Source organism: Rhineura floridana, chromosome 3 (genome assembly GCF_030035675.1).
Source record: "Rhineura floridana isolate rRhiFlo1 chromosome 3, rRhiFlo1.hap2, whole genome shotgun sequence".
NCBI lineage: Eukaryota > Metazoa > Chordata > Lepidosauria > Squamata > Rhineuridae > Rhineura > Rhineura floridana.
The window spans coordinates 22,093,006-22,115,468 of NC_084482.1; the positions used below are offsets into that span (position 1 = coordinate 22,093,006).

The window sequence follows — 22,463 nt, forward strand, 5'->3', positions numbered from 1 at the left end:
CGTAGAGGATTGCAGCCACAATTCCTTGGATAAACATAAAACCAAACATAATTCTGATTATGAACTGTGGACAGATTAAACAAAAGAAAATGCAATGTGAATCATGGATGAAATTAGACCTTCACCGATAGTAGAATAAAAAAAAATGAAGCATCAAGCATATCCTTATTTGTATACCTTGCATTGACAGGAAGGTTGGACTAGAGAACAGTAGTGTAGTGGCAAATTCAGAAGTGCAGGGTCTCTTCATGATAGTCATGCCACACACCCTCACAGCCATGCCCCCTTTTCCACTTTCCCTCATCTGTTTTGCTCTTCCTGTCATCTTGCAAGACCACACTCCACTACAACAGACATCCCTAGGAGCCAGTCAGCCTGAAAGGGAAGGCTGTGTGTTAGCTACTGAGAAGACTCTTCTCAGAGACTGACACACCTCCTTTCACTCTGATTGGCTCCAGTCAGCACAAAAGGACAAGGACTCTTCTTAGTGGCTAACATGCTCCCTTTTCATGGTGATTGGCTGGGACCCTGTTTCCAAAAAAGTACCGGGTGTATGACCCTCTGCAACCCCAGACAACTACACCCCTCCTAGAGAGAGAATATGTGAGAGGGAGTGCTCAATATTGGAGCCTCGATTATAGAACACCGAGGTTCAACAAGTGCTGCTGACACAGATACGTTTTCAGCGCCATTCAAAAATATTCACACAGGCTTTTGGTTAATTTGTGGAAGGCAGGCATGTCTTTCTTCAGTGGACTTGTTGACTTGTTTGCAGCTTTAAAGTCATATTAGTTTAAATTTGTATTATGTTTGTCATGATGTGCCGCGCTCTGCGATTATATTACATGAAGAGAAGGTCAGAAATTTCTTAGAGAGAGAGAGAGAACCGCCAGTCCCTTTCAACTCTTATGATAAGTACATACTAATGACTTACATTTCACTGCAAAGCTCTGTAAGAATAAAGTTCACAAAATAACTCGCCGCGAGATCCCCAATGCTGTAGTTACAAATCCCTCTGTCTGCATTATAGCTTGAAACATTTTTATTAAACATTTTAACACCATTTTGGGGGCTGTTTGCATCTTCTTGCTGGTAAGGAGGACACGACAGGCAAGGTTTAGATGCAATCTGTTTCTTTATTCACCTTTTGTTCTGATAGTCCTCCTTTCGTCTTCCTCTCTCCCCTCTGTTTTCTCTTTTTCTCCTCCCTAATCCTTCTTTCCTCGAAGGCCCTCTAGAGACAGATCCCTGAAAAGTAAAAGTGGGAAGGGAATGTCTGTATGGTGATACAACAGGCTTGACTTTCCCTTTCCTTTCTGCTTTGCTTTGGCTTACTGTGTTCCATTTTGGTTGGCATTGTTCTCTTTCTTTCGGCTGTCAGTAGGCATCTGCACATGGTCAGGATTGCATAGGAAGGCAAGCTTCAAACCACTAATCAGTCTGTCTGAAAGAAATCCCTTCCCACGTCCAACCACACCATGAATATATATAAACCCCACATGGGGAGACACAGGGCTATTTCTCTCTGGCTATGTGTCATGCACACTTGGAACTCACAAGAGGAAACAGTGAGGGGATGCTATGGGGAAAGGGCACTTTGCACAAAAATGGAGCACTGTGTATAAAGCAGCCTGGCCTCACAAGGCACAGAGTGACTTGAGCACATGGCTAACACACTGGCCTGGCATAGGGAGGCTGTGTGAATGTGGGTTCCCGGATCCTTTTGGTCAGCCAGGAGCCAAGACAACGTAACCACACATCCTGGTTTGGAGCAACATGCTAAACCAAACCTTGATTCAGTTTGATGCAGCAGTAAAAAGGACCAGCGAGGAGCCAAGCATCTGGAAGCTCCTCCCCTCAGAAGGCCAGACCCTCATGCAGTCTCACTGACTAAACCAAGGTTTGGCCCACCAAGCCATGCAAACCAGCCAGACCGCTGCCTAGAATCTAAATAGCCAGGCACAGGGTCTTAAACCATAGTTTGAAGTTGGTTGTACGATTATGGCTTGTTTCAAACCTGGTAACCATCACTCCCTGGTTATGGCGTAATGGGAAACTATGGTTAATTGAACTACAGTTTAATCACAGTTCATGGAGAAAGGAACTGGGAAGGGGTTACACACACAGGCAAATGGTACTGGAATTTATTTTCTTTATTTATTTCTATTTAACAAAAATTATATACTGTTTGATTGTAAAAAAACTCTAAGCAGTTTACAAAAAAATAAAATTACCAACAAAACAGTTCAAAACAAGTAACTGAAAACATTTAATAACCATTAAAATAGCACCAGCCAGGCAGAGCAATCCAATTCAGGGGAAGCCAGCATGTTCTGCTGGAGCAACAGAAGCCAGCAAAAAGTTCTGCTGCAGCCAATTGCCAGGAGCCTCTGGGTTGGCTGAATGCTGGCTTAGTTGGGAGCTGCACACAGGAACTGGAAAGTAAAATTCTGCTCTCCCAAATACCCCTACCGGGGAGTAAGCCCTCTACATTGACTTCTGTTGCAGTTATTTTCTTAGACCGACCTTTTTCCTGGCATAACTTTTGCCTGGATTGGGACCTGCAGGAGCGCTCTGAACACAAGTTGGATGTGGTCCCCTCCCCTGACATGCCCTGACACGCCCTGACACACCCTGACACACACCCCTTTTTCAGGCCTTATGCCGGGTTATGCTGGCTCCACTTGAACCGGCCCTGGTTCAGCCAGGCTGGGCCAGCTGAGCCCTGGCTGGAGAACTTACGCCAGCATAACCCAGCTGAGCCGGGACCCAAATGGCTCACCTGGAGATCTACCACATCCAGCTCCCCTCGGCCCAGTGTAAATGCAAGTTTGTACCTTAAAAAGATTAAAATTCATCAACATCTATGTGTCTGGGTAGGTTTGCCTAAACAAAAAAAATTAATTTGGTATATATAGCAATGGAGTGCAGAAATGAATAGTCTGGTAAGACTAGTGGTTGGGGGAAAAAATAAAGGAACTTTAGGTTTATTACTACTGGGAAATAGGAGGCAAGTAGTAATACAAGACTTTTGTATCTTTAAAAGTTGTGCAGGGGGAAGGGAGAATTCCACCTGATGGTTTTTCCCATTACAGGGTTGCAAGAACACCTGCACTTGGCTCACTTTCTCTTCTCCTAAAGATACAGGATCCGTCTCAGGCCAAGAACCTGGCAGCCCTAGTCTCCAGTGACCTATGAGTCAATCAGCATGAAAGGGGAATGTGTTAGCCACTGAGAAATGTCTTCTAACTTATTTCCTCGTACTTTCTTGCTGAGGTGAGTCAGCCACTGAGAAGACTCTTCTCAGTAGCCAACACACTCCCCTTTCATGCTGATTGGCTCCTAGGGACATTTGTTGTGGGAGAAGGCACATGCTGGAAGGACTGAGGAGTGTGGAGATGACAGACAACAATGAAAGGAGCGAGGGTGTATGGCTGCGAGGGGGTGTGGCATAACATTCATGAAGGGACCCTGCACTTCTAAATTTTCCACTACACTACTGGTTGGTGCTTTACTTCCAACAACTGGCTCCTGCATATCTCAGCTCATTATGCCAAGATATAATCACCCAAACTGACTCATTGAGAAATCGTGAAAACACCACCTTAAAAAAAAGCAACTCAGCAAATTTGTCAGGCCAACTAAAAATACAATTCTGAATCAAACGTTCAAATTTGTGGTCCAGCAACCACGGGCTTGCTAAAGCAATGTTTGTTGCATTTCAGATACTAAATGGGGAGCACACCTTTTTCTCCAGCATTCATTTCCCATGTAAGCCAAATTTAGAGTACAGTTCCAGCCAAGACAGCTAATTAAAGAACAATTTGAAGTGGGAGACAGCAAAAATGAGAGGCGAAAAGGAGAAATCAAGTTGAGTCTGGCTGCCAAGCACTTTGAGAAGGAGGGACAGAATGCCCCAGGAGAAAATGATGAATGATGATGTAGTGTCATTCCCAGGGGCATTCCTGAGACAAAATATAGTAGCAGCAAGCAACCTCATGGTAGTGGCCTCCCCCCCCGCCCCCGAGTAATCCTACATCATCATGTCAAGTCATGCCCAGTGGATCATTCTGGCTTTTATTTTTGAGGAATTCAGCTGCCAGGCACAGTCAAGCCACTTGAAGGAGCAGCTTAAAAGAAAACTAAATCAATGAGAGACAGAAATGCTTAGCCCCACCCACTCCCTTCAAAAAGTAACAAAGCTCCTCCAAAACAGTTCTGTGATTTTTGCCTGCCAGCAAAGATTTTACAGTCTGTGGAGAGGGTTGCCCCTCTCACCTGCAACTGTGCCATAAAGTAATCCCAGCTTCAGCCTGTGGCATTTCCAGGTAGAAGTGGGAATGTCCCCTGTCTGAAACCCTGAAGAGCCCAATCAGTGGAGATAACACTGAGCTAGAAAGACCAATGGTGTGAGTCAGACGTCAGAAGTGTTGCTGGCACAGAGCTAAAGGGATGGGGAAAGCTTCACCTGTTTCATTTCAGCCTGTCAGCCTGCTGTTAATGTACTAGAGCAAAGCAGTAACACAGAACAACGCACTGATCATGACAGCGGGAGGTTCAGCCCCAAGAGGCTTCTTCCTTTGCTAGAAGCTGTTTGCAGTAGAGCATAATGCACATTGGCTGCTCATGTACTACGCATGATCCACAAAGCATGCTTCACAGCTGTGCTTTCATTGCAAGGAGCCTTTTATTAGGCACAGTGGAGCCATCAAGGGAACAATTAACTATATTTCCTCTCTGCTTGATTAAACATTCTGTGCTTCTCTGGAGTTCATGTCTCCTTTTGTCCACAGATATTTGTTTAATGAGAGATACCCACCCTCTCCATACTTAAACTATTATTTATATTACTCAAGCAAAGTCTGTGTTGCCAACAACATCGGTGGAGTTTAGATTTCATCCTAAACCCTGACATCATCCAAGTTACCACCACTAGTCTGGGGGGAAAAGGCAGGCTTGTCTTTCTCCTGTGCCGGGGTACCTTATTTAAAGTGGCCATGTGAAAATTAGAAGGGGCTCTTGCTCCTTTGATATTGTGTAGAACAGGGAATCTCAGCAAGTATAGCTTGCATGACAACAGGCTACACATGCTGAAGTTTCCTATCCTATTACTAATAAAGGGCAGGAGTCCCTTCTTTTTCACCCTGTCACCACTATTTGGCAGTGTGTGGCTGCCCTGCAGGCACCAGAAATTAGGGGGCAGGAGTGGCAGCAAGGTGTTAGACAGAGGTACATACCCCAGCCTCCCTGTCCTGGGCCCTATAAGATAGCTGGCTGTCCTTAGAAGTGATGGAGAATGCTGTCCCACCACCAATGTTGAAATAAAATCTAACTACCAGTCTGGTTGGCTTCTGTACATGGAATCGAAGTGGGGGGGCATCTTGTTCTTCAGCTCAGACAGTCAAATGTCTTGGGCTGGCCCTTGCACCTGTGCCTTTAACAGCAGCTTGATCTGCAGAAAAGAAGGAGTGAAGCTTTTTCCATAAAGCATGGAGAGGGGGAAAAGTATTATAATGGCAGACCGAGGGAGCTTGCAGATTGCTGTTATTTTGCAGGGGGGATTCAATCACATTCTGGCAAATTCAGGTTGTGTAACTATAATTGACGGGGAGCTCTTGCAGAACAAACCTACTTCCTGAAAAGATTAGACTTTTTGCAAGCAGGAAAGTGATGGAGAAATGCACTGGAAACTGTGGGGTAACCCTTGATATGATACAACACCATCTAACCCACAAACAAATCAGAATGAGTGCTTATTAAATAGCCAATGTAATGTAACCTCCCTGGAAACAAATTGGGTTGAATGCTCAATAAACCGATCTCCTGGAAGCACACAGAGCTATTGTTTGTTCACTGCCCTGAGAGCTATTCTGCTAAGGGCGGTATATAAATTGAAATAATAAATAAATTGAAATAATAAATTGTTAAAAGGGCAGGAACAGGAGCCAGCCAATTTAAAAAGTGGGCAACCCTCGCTAGCCTCTGTTAATTAGAATCTTATCACCTAGGAACCACAGAAACTAATTGCAGTACCAGCAGGCATTTTTTTTTAATCCTTTTTAAAGGCTTTTGATTTGTAGATGGTTGTTTTATTGTACTTAATCTGCTGATTTGGAATAACTTTTCCTTCTATTAGTGCATTATTGCTGTATATTTCACTGTTGTTTTTAGTGTTCTCATGATTCTGTAACTGATATTTTAAAGTTATTAAGTCATGGGGTTAGCCACCTTGACCTGCCTGTTGTGAAACGAGGAAAGGTGCGGAACAAATCTTTTACATAAATAAATACAAATAAAGAATCCTTCTCACGCTGACATCATGCAGAAGCCTCCTGGGGTCTGAACAGAAGTAACTGCAAACAAGGCATTATTTGAGCAGAACTCCAGTATCCCAAGACCTCCCCAGCCCTCTTAGGAGCAAATACGCTCCTCCCCCTTGCCAGCCTCATTCAGCCTATGAGCCTGTCCTGTTCCAGCTGTTCAGCTAGCAGCTATGTCTTGTTAGGATCAGGAGGGCAGAAGGCACAGCAGCCACCAGTAGGTGGAGCCAGAGCCAATGAAAGGCAGAGCCCACTTCTCATGTTGTCCCCATTCTCCTCCCTGTTGAATTCCACGAGTTCAACATTGAGACTAAGGAGGAGGAAGCTGACAGCCGAAGCCTCCCCCTGGACTGGATGTGAGAAGGCAGGACTGAAGAAGAAGGTGAGGACTGGCTGGAGGCTAGGCGAGGCAGAGCCTCATTTACCCTAACAGACTAGCCTCCACTGTTTGCCAGTGTATCTTCCCTGACTGAATGGCTCTGCTGGTGAAATTTTTTATTCACTGACATCTCTGTCACGATGGTAGCTTTTACAGAATTCAAAAGCCCTTCAGGCAGTGTTCTCCAGAAAAGGATTGTGTGTATAGCACAGCTGTGAAGAACCTTTGGTCCTCCAGATGTTGCTGAACAACAACTCCCATATGCCCCAGCAAGTATCACCAATGACCAGAGATTATGGGAGTTTACCAGCATCTGAAGAGCCAGAGGTTCTCCACTCTTGGTATAGGGGAAGAGATATACCATCTCTCAGTGGTAGAGCATCTGCTTTACATGCAGGTTCAGTCCCTGGCATCTCCGGGTAGGGCTTGGAGAAACACCTACCTGAAATCCTAAAGGGTGGCTGTCTGTCAGCGTAGACAATATTGGGCTAGATGGACCAAAGGTCTGACTAAGTATAAGGCAACTTCCTATAGGCCATAAATGTTTACAGCTCCTGTTGAGCATTAAATGATGTAGTTGCAATGTAGATGGATGGACAGGCAGATGCACACACACCCCAAGGTGCTTCAGCCTATTTTTTTTAAAGGCGCTCCTGAAATTTGCTAAGGTCCTTCAACAACAGACAGCTCAGATTTGGCACACCTGTAATCCAAATACTTATTCTTCAAATAAATTGAAACGGGGCAGCAGTCATTGACATTCTCTGGATTGATGGTGATAAATAAAGAGGAAGACATGAGCAGAGTTTAGGGGGTACTGTAATGGACCAGATTTCCTATTTCCTCAGAATAGTCAGTTTGAATATTCTGAGATTTGTCTGTTTGGGCCACACAAGCACCATCACAACACACCTTAAGGGTAGGGGCCATTCAGTGGTAGCCCCATCTTTGTGGAACATAATCTCCCATGGTGTGAACGGCCCCTTCGTTATTGACTTTAAAAGGCCTCTCGAGATGTTTTTATTTTAATCTGCTTTTAATGCATTTTTATCCATTGCTGTGGCTTACTAACTTTTTACTGCTTGTTTTAAAGTGGTGCTATTGTAGGTTTTATATTGTTGGCTTCATGTGTTTTATTTCTGTATGCCACCTTGTGAGGACATATATGCTGAAAGGTGGGAGATTAATCTCTTAGGCTGCAATCCAGTACATGCATACTCAAAAGTAAGCTCCATTAGGTTGATGGGACTTACTCCTAGGTAAGTGTGTATTGGATTGCAGCCTTAGTGAACAAATAAAAATGTCATCTTCACTTAAACCTCACAATGTAAAAACCAAAATTGTGACCTAATCTATTTGATCTGGGAGGTGGGAAAAGAGACGTGGGGGAAGTTTCTTTTCAAAAACTATGACATTCTTCACAGATTGTGGTAGGGAAGATTTACAATGACAACAGCTGGGGCACTCGTCCAGACATGGGACTAGTCACTCAAGAGGCAGAAGGGAAGAGTCGGGGCTTCTCCCATTGTACACTCAGAATCATGACACTCAGAATCATCTGGGAGGGAGGAATTTCCAGTGATACAAAGAGAAAACGTTCTCTTTCCTTACAGTAGGCAATCTTTCCCTTCATTTCCAGTTAATTGCTTGCCAGTTAACAGAGAGCCACATCTTCTCGTCCACAAGTAGCCACACCGACCTAGGGCAGGTCCAGATCTTGAGAGGGCTCCAAATCTTTCAGATTTGTACAGAAAAGAAAACTTTGCTGTTTTAGGGCAAGGCCCTTCTTCTTGATATATGCACCCCCCCCTTAAGGTTCTATATGTGATTCACAGGCAGCAGCCAGGTCTGCAGAGCTTCTCACAGTAGCCAACAAATTATTCTTAGACATTGCAAAACAACTACTCCATGCGAGAATAACAAATGGCTAGACAACTTTTGCTGTTTGGCAAGCCAAGTTTCATAGAAGGTTGGTTTCAAAGGAGGGAGTTTGATTGATTTGACATTTTTAGCCGCATATAGGTCTTAGACAGTTTTGGTGGCATCTAACTGGTTGCAACTGGGCTTCTCTTTATTCCCCCCCCCATGTTCGCTCTCTCGCTCTTGTTTCTGTTTTGGTTCCTCTTCCATATCATTGTGTAGGGTGGCATGTGCACAATTTGAATTACATTCCAGAGCAACATTAGTTTGCTACAGCAAACACACACATGCTACCGCTTTTGTCAAAGTTTAAAACAAAACATTTTGTTTTGTGGGTGTAAGCTTCCGTAGACCAGACTTTATTTCATCAGATCTGTGATGAACAAATTAGCAAAACAATACAGTGAAAGATAGCTCTTCATGCCCATGTCAGAGTAAGCTCTCAATACCACAATAATACATCTGGAAGCCATTAAGATGCTACAAGTTTATTTTTGCAGTTTGAGTTACGCTGTTGCTGGACTATGGGAAAGGGGACAGGTGGATGGGTCTGTCACAGAGCCAGCGCTACCACTAGACAGAATGAGGGCAGCAAACGATTAGTCAAGCTACAATCCTAACACCATTTACCTGATGTTGTTGCTGTTATATGCCTTTGATTATGACTTATGGCAACCCTATGAATCGTTTTGGATATTTGAATAGTAAGCCTAATTCAATTCAATGGGATTTACTTCTGCATAGACAGTTAGGATTGCAGCCTTTTTATTATTGTTATAGCCAGAGAGCAGAAGAGTGCTTGTGGGATCTTTTTAAATGTCTGGCGCCAAAATAACTAGACTAGCCTTGGCTACTATGCACCATAATTAGGGGGCAGTGTGCTATTTGCTGCTTTACTAGGCTGGCCCTAGTCGTAGGTGGAAATGAAGTGACTAGTTGGGGTATGAGCTGCAGGAGTAAGAGTTTATTAAGATTGCAGTTTGTTGTTGCCAGGTTTTTACCAGCCCTGTTCCTGTGCCTTTCAGGAACAAGTCCATCCCCTCTCCCCAAAAAGTTAGCAACCCTTTCTTAAAAGAAGCCCAGCTAGAGCACCCTCCTGTAGATGTTAACTCAGAGGTAAGTCCCACTTAAATCGAACATCAGTGGCATTTATTCCCAAGTAAACGTGCACAGAATATAAGATTGTTGCCATACCCATAATAATTGTAACCATAAACACTTTGCATCTGTGAAAACATGAAATGAATTGCCCTCAAGTCAATTCTGATTTATGGTGACCCTATGGTAAGAGGTATTCAGAGGGGGTTTACCATTGCCTCCCTCTGAGGCTAAGAGGCAGTGACTGGCCCAAGGTCATCCCGTGAGCTTCATGGCTGTGTGGGGATTCGAACTCTGTCTCCCAGGTTGTAGTCCAACACTCTAACCACTGCACCACACTGGCTCTCACATGTAAAGAGAGCGAAGTCCTTTATACGCGTTACTTTCCTGTAGCCATGATCGAGCAGAGCATACGGGTACAGAAAAGTAAACCAGGCGGGCAAATCTGCATTCCATGTGAACCCCCCTTTCCCGCATCAAGATAACGGTGTCTATAGGATTGTTATTAGGTTGTTTCGGGCATTAGGACCCAACATGAGGCTCCTCGCGGTTAGCGTTATGCGGCGGCGTTAAGACCCAGCGGCAACGGCGGAGCTGCTGGATACACCTGTGCCTAGGGCCGCGGAGTTTCCCGTTGTCTCGCTCGGGGTCGGGTGCAGGTGAGAAGTCCAGGGGAGAGGCTTGGCCCTCTTCCTGGCTCCACCTCGGCAATTGCTGGCGGCGGCGGCTGCATCACCATCGTGAGCATTCCGGGAGCGATCGCCCTTCCACGCCGAACTTTTAAATTCCCCCTTTAGGTGAGTCTAGCCTCCGTCTGTGTGTTTCTCGTGAAAGTTTTGAGGCTGGCGAATCTCGATCTGCCTGCGAATCGTGATAGGGAGGGCTAGGAAGGGGCCAACCCGGGAAGGGTTAGGAATGGATAATTTGCCGGGTTTCTTGGCCGGGGTGCGCGTGCGTTTGGCGTGTAAGCGTAGGCGCGCGTAAAGAAAAAGAAAGTGCCTTACTTTCTAGTTTTAGAAGGAACTATTCGGGGAGCGGGCAGTACCGCATACAGGATTCGCGTATTATTTTCAATATTGTTTGGGGGCGCTATAGAGGGGGAGGTTATACTTAGATCTGGAGCTGGGATGAGTTCATGACTGCCTTGGGATGCTTTTACACGCGATGCAAAATAAAAAAGTGCCTCTCTGCTTTAACTGGCGATGCAAACCTAAAATCTGCCCTGGGTGGTTAGTAAGTTAGGCTTCAAACTTTCCGTTTTAGACCTACTACCTAGTTTTCGCCCCGGTCTGCAACTTAGCGCTGGAGTTCAAATTACAGGAGGGGGTGCCTTTTGTGTTAGCCCCCTTAACTGCTGCTTCTGGAAGGATACAAGAGGGGACATGATTGATTGATGTTTGAGGGGAGGGGAGAGATGGGAGCTTGTGGATTTCGTTCAGGGCTCTGTCTTGTTTGCCTGGTTACTGCTGAAGCCGTTTCCATCTCTTCCTTCTCTCTTTCCCACCCCCTTATTCTCTTAATATCCTGAACAGATGAATAGAAAAGGGGGTGGTGACGCTGGAGTAACCCGCCCTAGATCAATCCACTTGTCTGTTCCTCCCAGCCCATCCAATGAAGGTCAGATGGGGTAGAATATACGCTTGAACTGACTTGAAAGATTGGTGGCCTGCTTAATGTGTACAGTCATCACACTTTTGTCTCTGGCAAAAACCTGCAAAACTTGCTTGATCAGAGAGTGGGGGTTGATTGTATGTGTGCACCACAGGAAGTGGTGCCCCTCTCAAATCTCCTTCAGCTCTGTTTAAAAGCAAACTCTTTGATTTTAAAATGGTGCTCTTTTCTTGCACTAACATCATTCAGAAGTATACCGAAATAGCATCCTAAGAGGTTCAAATGTACATTTAGCATTGTGGATTTTGAATTCAGATCTTGAGGTTATTGGGCTGCATGAGCTTGCCTTCATGTTGCAGCACTGATCTCTGTTCCAAATCATGTAACTCTCTAGAGCAGCCTTTCCCAACCAGTGTGCCTCCAGATGTTGTTGGACCACAACTCCCATCAGCCTCAGCCATTGGCAATGCTGGCTGAGGCTGATGGGAGTTGTGGTCCAACAACATCTGGAGGCACACTGGTTGGGAAAGGATGCTTTATAGGCTCCAGCAGCTGTCTGCATACAAAGCGGGTGTCCTTGCCCTGAGCTAAGGTCTCTCACTGGAAGTCTTGTCTGAATGAAGAAAATAAAAAAACACAAACTCTGGCAAAAGAAATGCAGAAGACAATAAGGGATGCTAAAAAAGAATTTGAGGAGCACATCGCTAAGAACATAAAAACCAACAACAAAAAATTCTATAAATACATTCAAAGCAGGAGACCATCTAGGGAGGCGATTGGACCCTTGGATGATAAGGGAGTCAAAGGTGTACTAAAGAACGATAAGGAGATTGCAGAGAAGCTAAATGAATTCTTTGCATCTGTCTTCACAGTGGAAGATATAGGGCAGATTCCTGAACCTGAACTAACATTTGCAGGAAGGGATTCTGAGGAACTGAGACAAATAGTGGTAACGAGAGAGGAAGTTCTAGGCTTAATAGACAATATAAAAACTGACAAATCACCGGGCCCAGATGGCATCCATCCGAGAATTCTCAAAGAACTCAAATGTGAAATTGCTGATCTGCTAACTAAAGTATGTAACTTGTCCCTCAGGTCCTCCTCCGTGCCTGAGGACTGGAAAGTGGCAAATGTAACACCAATATTCAGGGGAGATCCCGGAAATTACAGGCCAGTTAGCTTAACTTCTGTCCCTGGAAAACTGGTAGAAAGTATTATTAAAGCTAGATTAACTAAGCACATAGAAGAACAAGCCTTGCTGAAGCAGAGCCAGCATGGCTTCTGCCAGGGAAAGTCCTGTCTCAGTAACCTATTAGAATTCTTTGAGAGTGTCAACAAGCATATAGATAGAGGTGATCCAGTGGACATAGTTTACTTAGACTTTCAAAAAGCGTTTGACAAGGTACCTCACCAAAGACTTCTGAGGAAGCTTAGCAGTCATGGAATAAGAGGAGAGGTCCTCTTGTGGATAAGGAATTGGTTAAGAAGCAGAAAGCAGAGAGTAGGAATAAACGGACAGTTCTCCCAATGGAGGGCTGTAGAAAGTGGAGTCCCTCAAGGATCGGTATTGGGACCTGTACTTTTCAACTTGTTCATTAATGACCTAGAATTAGGAGTGAGCAGTGAAGTGGCCAAGTTTGTTGACGACACTAAATTGTTCAGGGTTGTTAAAACAAAAAGGGATTGCGAAGAGCTCCAAAAAGACCTCTCCAAACTGAGTGAATAGGCGGAAAAATGGCAAATGCAATTCAATATAAACAAGTGTAAAATTATGTATATTGGAGCAAAAATTCTTAATTTCAATATATGCTCATGGGGTCTGAACTGGTGGTGACCGACCAGGAGAGAGACCTCGGGGTTGTAGTGGACAGCACGATGAAAATGTCAACCCAGTGTGCGGCAGCTGTGAAAAAGGCAAATTCCATGCTAGGGATAATTAGAAAAGGTATTGAAAATAAAACAGCCGATATCATAATGCCGTTGTATAAATCTATGGTGCGGCCGCATTTGGAATACTGTGTACAGTTCTGGTCACCTCATCTCAAAAAGGATATTCTAGAGTTGGAAAAGGTTCAGAGGAGGGCAATCAGAATGATCAGGGGGATGGAGCGACTCCCTTACGAGGAAAGGTTGCAGCATTTGGGGCTTTTTAGTTTAGAGAAAAGGTGGGTCAGAGGAGACATGATAGAAGTGTATAAAATTATGCATGGCATTGAGAAAGTGGATAGAGAAAAGTTCTTCTCCCTCTCTCGTAATACTAGAACTCGTGGACATTCAAAGAAGCTGAATGTTGGAAGATTCAGGACAGATAAAAGGAAGTACTTCTTTACTCAGTGCATAGTTAAACTATGGAATTTGCTCCCACAAGATGCAGTAATGGCCACCAGCTTGGATGGCTTTAAAAGAAGATTAGACAAATTCATGGAGGACAGTGCTATCAATGGCTACTAGCCATGATGGCTGTGCTCTGCCATCCTAGTCAGAGGCAGCATGCTTCTGAAAACCAGTTGCCGGAAGCCTCAGGAGGGGAGAGTGTTCTTGCACTTGGGTCCTGCTTGCGGGCTTCCCCCAGGCACCTGGTTGGCCACTGTGAGAACAGGATGCTGGACTAGATGGGCCACTGGCCAGATCCAGCAGGCTCTTCTTATGTTCTTATGTTCTTAACATGGTACCTTCCCATTGTGGTTGGACTCCAATTCCCATCATTCTTGGATATTGGCCATGCTGGCTGGGGCTGATTGGAGCTGGAGTCCAGTAACATCTGGAGGGCACCACATTGGTTACCCCTGATCTAGACTCTCAAGAATGAACAAATCTCCCTTTTTCTTCATTAGATGCAGTTTCCTAGTGCTTTAATAAAATAGCGAGGTCACTGATTCATAAGGTCGCCATAAGTCATAATCGACTTGAAGGCACATAACAACTGGAAAAATAGCACATTTCAGATTTATCTTAAGTGTAGTAATGAAGAACATATTCAAACAATGTATGGAGTGATTTTTTTCAATGTAAAGTATATTAGTATTATCCCTTATTGTAGATAGGATATGAGATATGGTGGCTTGGAACATCTGGGTTCACAGCCCAGACTTTACATTACACAGTTTACAACAGCTAGGGGGATCCAGTGAGTTAACGGACAGCTTCATCTGAGCCAAGATTTAGCACTGAAAGCTGTTGTCAATGACAGAGGTTGGGTTGGCACATGCAAATTAAAAATAGTGTTTCTTTAGCATGTATATTGCTCCCCAGAGAGTAACTATGACCAGGTGCTATACATCTGGGCTTACGGAGAATGGCTTCCAGGACTGAATTTGTCTTTCTGATAGCCTCCTCTCCCACACACACACTTTAGAAATTAACGTGAATGGAAGAGGGAGATGTTTGGACAGATGTATGGTAGAATGAGTAACTCACTTTTCCCAGCTTATGAAAGCAAGTAGAGTTGCCAGAAAGCTGCCTTGCTTGCTCCTGTGCTTCAACAGCAGGTTGATTGAACAGAAATCAGCAGGTGCAGTACTTCATGGGACTGGAGGGTAAACATTATCATCTGCTAAAGTGTGCAAATCAACCTATTAAAAGCACAGGAACAGAGGCCAGTGGAAATCTGGAAAGTGAGGTGCATAAGTATTTTAAAATGAAAGGTTGATGGCTAGCTCCTCTTGTGCCTATGTGTTTCTCCCAAAGTGGGGATTAAACAAGAGTTTAGTGCCTTCCTTGCTGCATGGGTAAAAGCTTTGATTCTTCTTCCTTTTCTTGCTGTGAGCTTTCAAATCAACCTATTACTTCCTTGATAGCAACTACTGGCTATATTGTTTGCAGATAACATGCTCTTTAAAGCCACTCCTTGGTACAGGCTTATGTGAAGTTGCATTTTTTGTAAGACATTTCCATGTATATTGGGTTTTTGTTTTTTTACTGTCAGCCTACCACTGGACATGGGAAATCCAAACTAGTGAGTTGGGACCTACTAGAGAATCACCATATTCTAGACCAGGAATGATTTGCCCTCCAAAGGACCCTACCAAATTTTGAACAAGATACGGTAAAGGGTTTACCCACCATTTCTCTTGTACGGAAAAGATAAATGCTTTAAGGAAATAGAAATGAGAGTATTGTGGCATCTTAAAATGCTAACAATTTTGTTATAACGTATGCTGTTGTGGATCAGAGTCCACAAAAGCTTATGCCATAACCAATGTGTCTGATTTTTAAGGTGCCAGAAGACTCTTAGTCTGTTACAGCAAAAACAACAAGCAATTTATCCGGAAATTAAGGAAACGGGAAAATCCCACACTTCCTTACATATCTCTCCCTGAGTTTGGTATCTAACATATACGTTATATGTGATAATATGCCTGGGGCACATGTATTCAATAACTGGGAAGCCCTTAAAGGCTTCTAAACCATGCCTGAGGGGGTAAGGTTGCACAGCAAAACTGTACTTCCAGGCTGTGAACAACTTATTTAGGGAAGTTGTTTCCAGTTAAAAGACTGGACTTGACAGACACCATCATCCCACCACCCAACAAAGATAAAACTCTACTTGGGGGTGGTTCCTCATTGCAATTAGAACATGTAGGGTATCGCCACAGGTGTTTCTCTCCTGAAATGAGACTTGCCCAACAACCCAAGCCTCCAATTACAACTTTGGGACCATGTTTAATCACATTCTTGTTTCTAAGTTAGTATGCCCTTGTCTAGAGAATGACTCGGAATGTTTCTTCAGATAATGGGTCACTTGCATGGCATTACTCACAAGGTAGCAAAGGTGACAGTGAACACACTAACCTTCTGGTGAGGAAAAATAAACAGTTGGCCAAACCCACTTTTGCAAACAGCTTGATGTGCAAAGTTGGCTCTCATGCATGTACAAATTGAGTCTGCAGTTCTATATGCCTGCTTTTTCCGACCTGGTACCCTCCAGATGTTTTGGATTACAACTCCCATCAGCCTCAGCCAGCACGGCTGAAGATCATGGATGATGGGAATTGTAGTCCAACAACATCTGGAGTGCCATAGGTTCTCCAGCCCTGCTGTACACTCCTTTCTTTTTTCCTTTAAAAAAAAATCCAAGCAAAAATTGGTTTGGCGACGAAAAATATCTCTTTAGTAGGCAGTTCGTTGCAAAGCTGCATTCATTTTTTTTCTTACCCCTCCTCAACTTTGCTTAAAAGTGGATGAGCTTCTGCCACTTAACTGTGCATCAGATGTTTTCCCCTCAACCTAGCCTCATTCTTATGTCACAAGCTTTTCCTGGAAAAAGTGTGTCAATATACTTATGTTGCTTTGTCAGAACTGTTGGAGACTTCTATCATTCCAGCAGACTTATTCACATTTTTCAGAGTATATGCAGAAATTTGCAGGGGGAGGGGGGAAAAGTGATGATGGTGGATAATATATTGGTATCTACCACCAACTGAAGCAGACAATTAAAGGTCATTTGTTACACTGTTGCGTCTGGGGGTCAGACTTTGGGGCAGGCGTCCAGAGCCTCACTCAGCAGAATGAGCAAGAGGTCCCCAATGAAATGGATGGCTTTTCACATTTTTAAGGGAAGTAATATGCATTACCATCAAAAGAACCCTCTCCACCACTCAAGATCATTTAAAGCCCAGAGTTTAAAATTATCTGAATGCACTACTTCTGGAGATGACAAAACTGCAAGCGTGTTTTTCAAACTTTTGCTCCTAGAAATGCTGAGGTTCCTCAGTGAACAGACAAGTTCTATCACAGAAAAAGGCAATATCTCCAGGGTGCTTGGAAGAAAGACCCATTGAAGCATGCATAAGGTTGGGCTGCATGATTGGCGGAGTGTTTTTGTAATGCAGAGGGAAGCCTTGCACACTGCAGTTGCACAGGTAGTAAAGTTGTGGCAGTAAAAACAAAGCATCTCAGGCTCTTTTCCCCCAGACGGCCAGAAAGTGGGGATCTACAGAGCCAACCTATGTATGTCTCCTCTGAAATAAATCCCATTCAATGGAGTTTATTCTCAGGAACATGCATATAAGATCTCATCCTTAAAATCGGGTCCAAATGAAGGGTTAACTTAAATGCTAGCTAGCCAGCTCTGCGTGGAAAGGTTAGCAGCTGCTTAAAAGATAACAGCCTTTCTTGCCACTGAGTTAGCTGGTGCAAGACTAAACATGTTAGATTGCTTACCTTTTTTAATATTGGCTGATGACTGATAACTGGTGGGGGAAGAGGGAGAAGCAGCATGAACCCCAAGGAGCACTTGCAAGTGTCACCACCTGCGGGCTCTTGATCAAAACTGTAACATCTTGGTTTTCATCTTAAATAAATATATTTGACTTCAAGTGAGAACTGAGCAGGGGGAGAGAGTTCATAATGGGCACAATAACCTACACACTTGAAAAATAACAATAATATGGACTCCCTCCAAATGTCCTTTTTATTGTGCATTTCTGATGGTTTGCGCTAATGATGGTATAGCGGTGGTTGGACGAGATCCTGCATTCAATACTGTTTGTGCCAGCAAAAGTTTTGGGGTGGTCACACTGCTTCATTTCCAATGAATGTCCTGTAACTTCCTGCTGAAATCCTGTAACTTTTCATATCAAAAAAGTTCTAGGGGAGAGGTCTGGCTCTTGTTGACCCTCTGGGTGGCGAAATGCAGTAGCATCGGGGAAGAATCGCAGAATAAAACACAAGTCCGGAGGGGCCCATATTGATTTCTGTTGTGTGTGCCTGCTGTGGCAGAGAAAGAGATCTCTGTCCTTTCCCTTGATCATGGTAGTACTGAGTGCTGAATTGAGTTATGGGTAGTGGTACTATAGGGCTCCCCAGAAAACCTGCTTATTTAGCATTCCTTCTGATTTGCTTGCACAAAGCTTACACGGAGGTTAGATTATATTGGGTCTTTACTGAGTATGTGTTCTGATTTGTTTGTAGAGAGGTTATATGACAATATAACAATGAGCATTCATCCTGATTTGTTTGTGGAGTAGTTATACATCCTCCTGTTATTCATTCATTCCACACGTTTCTATGCATTTCCCCATTGCTTTCCTAACCGCAAAAAGTCCATTTCTTTGTTAAAATGGATTTATTGTGCTAGGGTGATGGAGTGCTTTAATCCATTTTAATTGTGCTAACCTAGGGCCTCTCCTGACTGATGTTTTATTTCAGGTTTATTCTGCAACATGTCCTTGACACAATAACAGTGCATTAGTGGTTGAGCTATTCTGCTGTAGTTTTGCAATGCTTCCCCAATGCTACCACAGTACTGTTGCCCAAAATGACTATAGCACAACAAAAGCAGAATAAATCAGAATGTTTGTGGCATGAAAAATTACAGGTTTTCAGCAGGAAGTTACGGGATATGCCCTGATTGGAAATGAAGCAGTATGACCACCCCAAAACGTCTGCACACACACAGTATTGAAAGCGGGATCATGTGTGACTGCTTCATTAGCATTATGAGTAGAAAGCATCATGAATGTTTATTTTAATGTATTTTAAGGTCTTTTTATGATGTTTTAAAGTGTTTTTAGTGTTTCTGTTTGCCGCCCTGGGCTCCTGCTGGGAGGAAGGGCGGGATATAAATATAAATATGATGATGATGATAATAAATGTGCAATAAAAAGAGCATCTAGAAGGACCCTACATTTCCCAGCATGTGCTTGAATCCCTCCTGCAACATACTGACAGTCTGGAGGCACTCAGTTTTAAACATATGGAAATGCGTACCCCAAACCTCATTTCTTCCTACTGGTGTAAACTCTTTATTATTTTCAAAGAAATCTTCAAGTAAAACAAAAGAGATATGGTCGAAACTACTGGAAGAAAACTGAGGTGAATTCTGAGTAGTCACCTCTTTACAGCAAAATGGCTTTTCTAGCTGAAACATGGACTATTAATGCAGCCCGACCGATTTTGCTGGGCATCTTTAACATGTAGCAAATGTAAATGTACAATTGTGTCATTTGATAATGATGGAGCGCTTTCATGTGAAAGTAACTTTTATCAAAGTAGAATAGCGACGGGGAGTAGAGCAATTGTTATGGCCCCAAGGATACTTTTGTTCTTGAATCCCGAATGCATTGCAGAGAAGAGCTTGTGATTAGTTTATCAATCTCAGAATCCTGGAGGCATGGCTCTCGCAAACCAATGTGATGGAATTAACCATGATTATCAAAATTTCCTAAAAAAAAAAACCACCAGGAAACTTCTCCATGTCAATTTGCCTTCTGCATTGCATGATGCAGAGGATTCTGGGGCACACTGTTCACAACAGATACTGTTATGAAAAATCAACTGCTGGAGCCATAAAAGCATATAAAACATGGCTGGGGGAAGTTATTCTCTCTAGTAGTATTCAAATATTTGGTGCCATGTGAGTAACATCCCCCATAGGGCATTGCTGTGGGAGGGGACAGCTTCACGCTTCAAATAAAAGGGGGGATCCTTGCAGACAAATAGCAAGTAGCAACACCTGAAAAAAATGCAGGGGGGGTACAGAAGGAGCAAAGTATAATTCTAGGTGGGAGAAATATACTGGGGGGGAGCAAACTCCTTGCTTGGAGGGCGCATGTCCCATTGGCCCATCCTGGCAAACAGCAGTTGAGTGCTCACCCTTATGGAGCTGAACTGAATGGGCAAAGCAATGCACAGACGGCAAGGGAGGCTCATATTGTGGTGAGACCAGGCTGAGGAGACCTGGGTTCAAATGTCACCCTCACTATACAATACTGGGTTAAGAGACTGTGATGGGCCCACCCTATATCTCACAAGGTTGTTGGGAAGATAAAAAGGGTATGGCAAGAACCATGGTATGTTCCCTCTTCAGGTTGGGAGGGTGGAATTAAAATGTAATGCGTAGGATGCCCGCAGAGAAATGTCCTTGAAGCTGCAGTTGCTCAAAGATTGGAAAACAAAAGGATCAGGCGCCAGGAGCACTAGTTAGCAGAGGAAGACAACTGATTGATTTATGTTTCCTTCTTTTTTTCGCTAGCAACCACAGTGTGTAGCTTGAGTTCTTTCAGTGCCCCCGTTACCCTGAAGAGTGGCATGGCTAGAGGGAAGACATCTCTGGTGCCTGCAGCCGAAGGATTACAAGTGTGTCTTGCTTTCTCAAAAAGAGTGAACTGTAACAGGAGATCTTATCTCAAAATTACAGTATGACACACTGCTGCAGAAGTGGCAATCTCCAGTCTTAGCTGGCTATGCACTGGCTGCAGGTGGTTTTCTTGTTTTTATGCTGAGCGAGTTAAAATGCAGAATGGAGTTCAACAGTGTGGGCTTCTGCAATTCTCAGATTTCATCTTGTAGGCAAATAAGGTGATTTACCTTCATGCTTGAAAGGATGGATGTGCCAACAGTTATGCCTCTTTTCTCTCAGTTCATGCGTGTGCACACACACTCCATTCTCCATGACTGTGTTTTTTAAGCCTAGTGCTTTCTTGGTAAGAGAATTACGCTCTTGAATACTGGAGAAGGCTCCTTGGAGAAATTAATAAGGGTGCAACTGGAGATATGGGTGATCTGTGATCATAGAATGGTAGAGTTGGAAGGGGACTGTAAGGCCATGGAATCCAACCCCCTGCTCAATGCAGGAATCCCAGTTAAAGCATACCTGACAGATGGCTGTCCAGCGGCCTCTTGAATGCCTCCAGGGTTGGAGAGCCCACCACCTCCCTAAGTAATCGGTTCCATTGTCGTACCGCTCTAACAGTTAGGAAGTTTTTTCTGATGTTTAGTTGAAATCTGGATTCCTGCAACTTGAGCCCATTATTCCATGTCCTGCAGTCTGGAATGATCAAGAAGAGATCCTGGCCATCCTCTGTGTGGCAACCTTTCATATACTCGAAAAGTGCTATCATATCTCCCCTCAGTCTTCTCTTCTCAAGGCTAAATATGCCTGGTTCTTTCAGTCTCTCCTCATGGGGCTTTGTTTCCAGTCTCCTGGTCATCCTCATAGCCCTCCTCTGAATCCATTCCAGCTTATCTGCATCCTTCTTGAAGTGTGGTGTCCTGAACTGGATGTAGTACTCAAGATGAAAGCTAACCAGTGCCAAATAGAGGGGAACTAATACTTCACGCGATTTGGAAACTATACTTCTGTTAATGGAGCCTAAAACAGCATTTGCTTTTTTTGCAGCCACATCGCACTGTTGGCTTATATTCAGCTTGTGATCAACAACAATTTCAAGATCCTTCTCACATGGAAAATTGCTGAGCCAAGTATCCCCCATCTTATAACTGTGCATTTGGTTTCTTTTTCCTAGGTGTAGAACTTTGCACTTATCCCTGTGAAATTTCATTTTGTTGTTTTGAGCCCAATGCTCCAGCCTATCAAGATCCCTTTGAATTTTGTTTCTGTCCTCCAGGGTGTTAGCTATCCCTCCCAGTTTTGTATCATCTGCAGATCTGATAAGCGTTCCCTGCACCTCCTCATCCAAGTCATTAATAAAAATGTTGACCAGCTCTGGGCCCAGGACTGAGCCCTGTGATATCCCGCTCATTACCTCCCCCCAGTTTGAGAAGGAACCATTGATAAGCACTCTTTGAGTATGATTCTGTAGCCAACTGTGGATCCACCAGATAATTGTTCCATCCAGCCCACATTTGGCTAGCTTGCTAATCAGAATATCGTGAGGCACATTGTCTACAGTTTTGCTGAAGTCAAGATATATCATTTATTTATTATTTGATTTATATCCCACCCTTCCTCCTAACAGGAGCCTAGGGAGGCAATCATGTCCATAGCATTCCCAAAGTCTACCAGGGAGGTTACCCAACCAAACAATGAGATAAGATTAGTCTGGAAGAATTTGTTCTTGACAAATCTATGTTGGCTTCTAGTAATCACAGCATTGTTTTCAAGGTGCTTGCAGACTGACCGCTTTATAATCTGCTCCAGAATTTTCCCAGGGATTGATATCAGACTTATTGGTCTGTAGTTCCCAGATTCCTGCTTTTTGCCCTTTTTGAAGATAGGGACTTTAGCCCTCCTGCAGTCATCCAGCACTTCACCCATCCTCCATGATTTTGCAAAGCTAATAGACAGTGGTTCCAAGGCTTATTCAGCCAGCTCCTTCAATACTCTAGGATGCGGTTCATTGGGCCCTGCAGATTTGAACTTGTTCGAAGTGATTAGGTATTCCTTAACCATT

General features: G+C 43.8%; 1 protein-coding gene and 1 long non-coding RNA gene across 5 annotated transcripts in view; one reads left to right on the forward strand and one right to left on the reverse strand.

Moving 5' to 3' along the window:
• Positions 1 to 1,036: 1,036 nt before the first annotated feature.
• Positions 1,037 to 6,376, reverse strand: LOC133382061 (uncharacterized). Its single transcript, XR_009761779.1, has 3 exons — positions 6,311 to 6,376; positions 5,337 to 5,452; positions 1,037 to 1,248 (listed from the first exon to the last, which is right to left on the reverse strand). It is a non-coding gene; the product is annotated as an uncharacterized LOC133382061 (long non-coding RNA).
• A 198-nt stretch (positions 6,377 to 6,574) lies between these two features.
• The window catches only part of GALNT6 (polypeptide N-acetylgalactosaminyltransferase 6), an 87,898-nt gene continuing 72,009 nt past the window's right edge, over positions 6,575 to 22,463 (forward strand). For 2 of the 4 annotated variants that reach the window (XM_061614938.1, XM_061614941.1), the window contains exon 1: positions 10,300 to 10,514. The gene's annotated coding sequence lies outside the window, so the exon portion shown is untranslated. Of the gene's footprint in view, positions 6,703 to 10,299; positions 10,515 to 17,022; positions 17,121 to 22,463 lie in introns of those variants that run through there. The other 2 variants (XM_061614940.1, XM_061614939.1) reach the window with 2 other exon arrangements.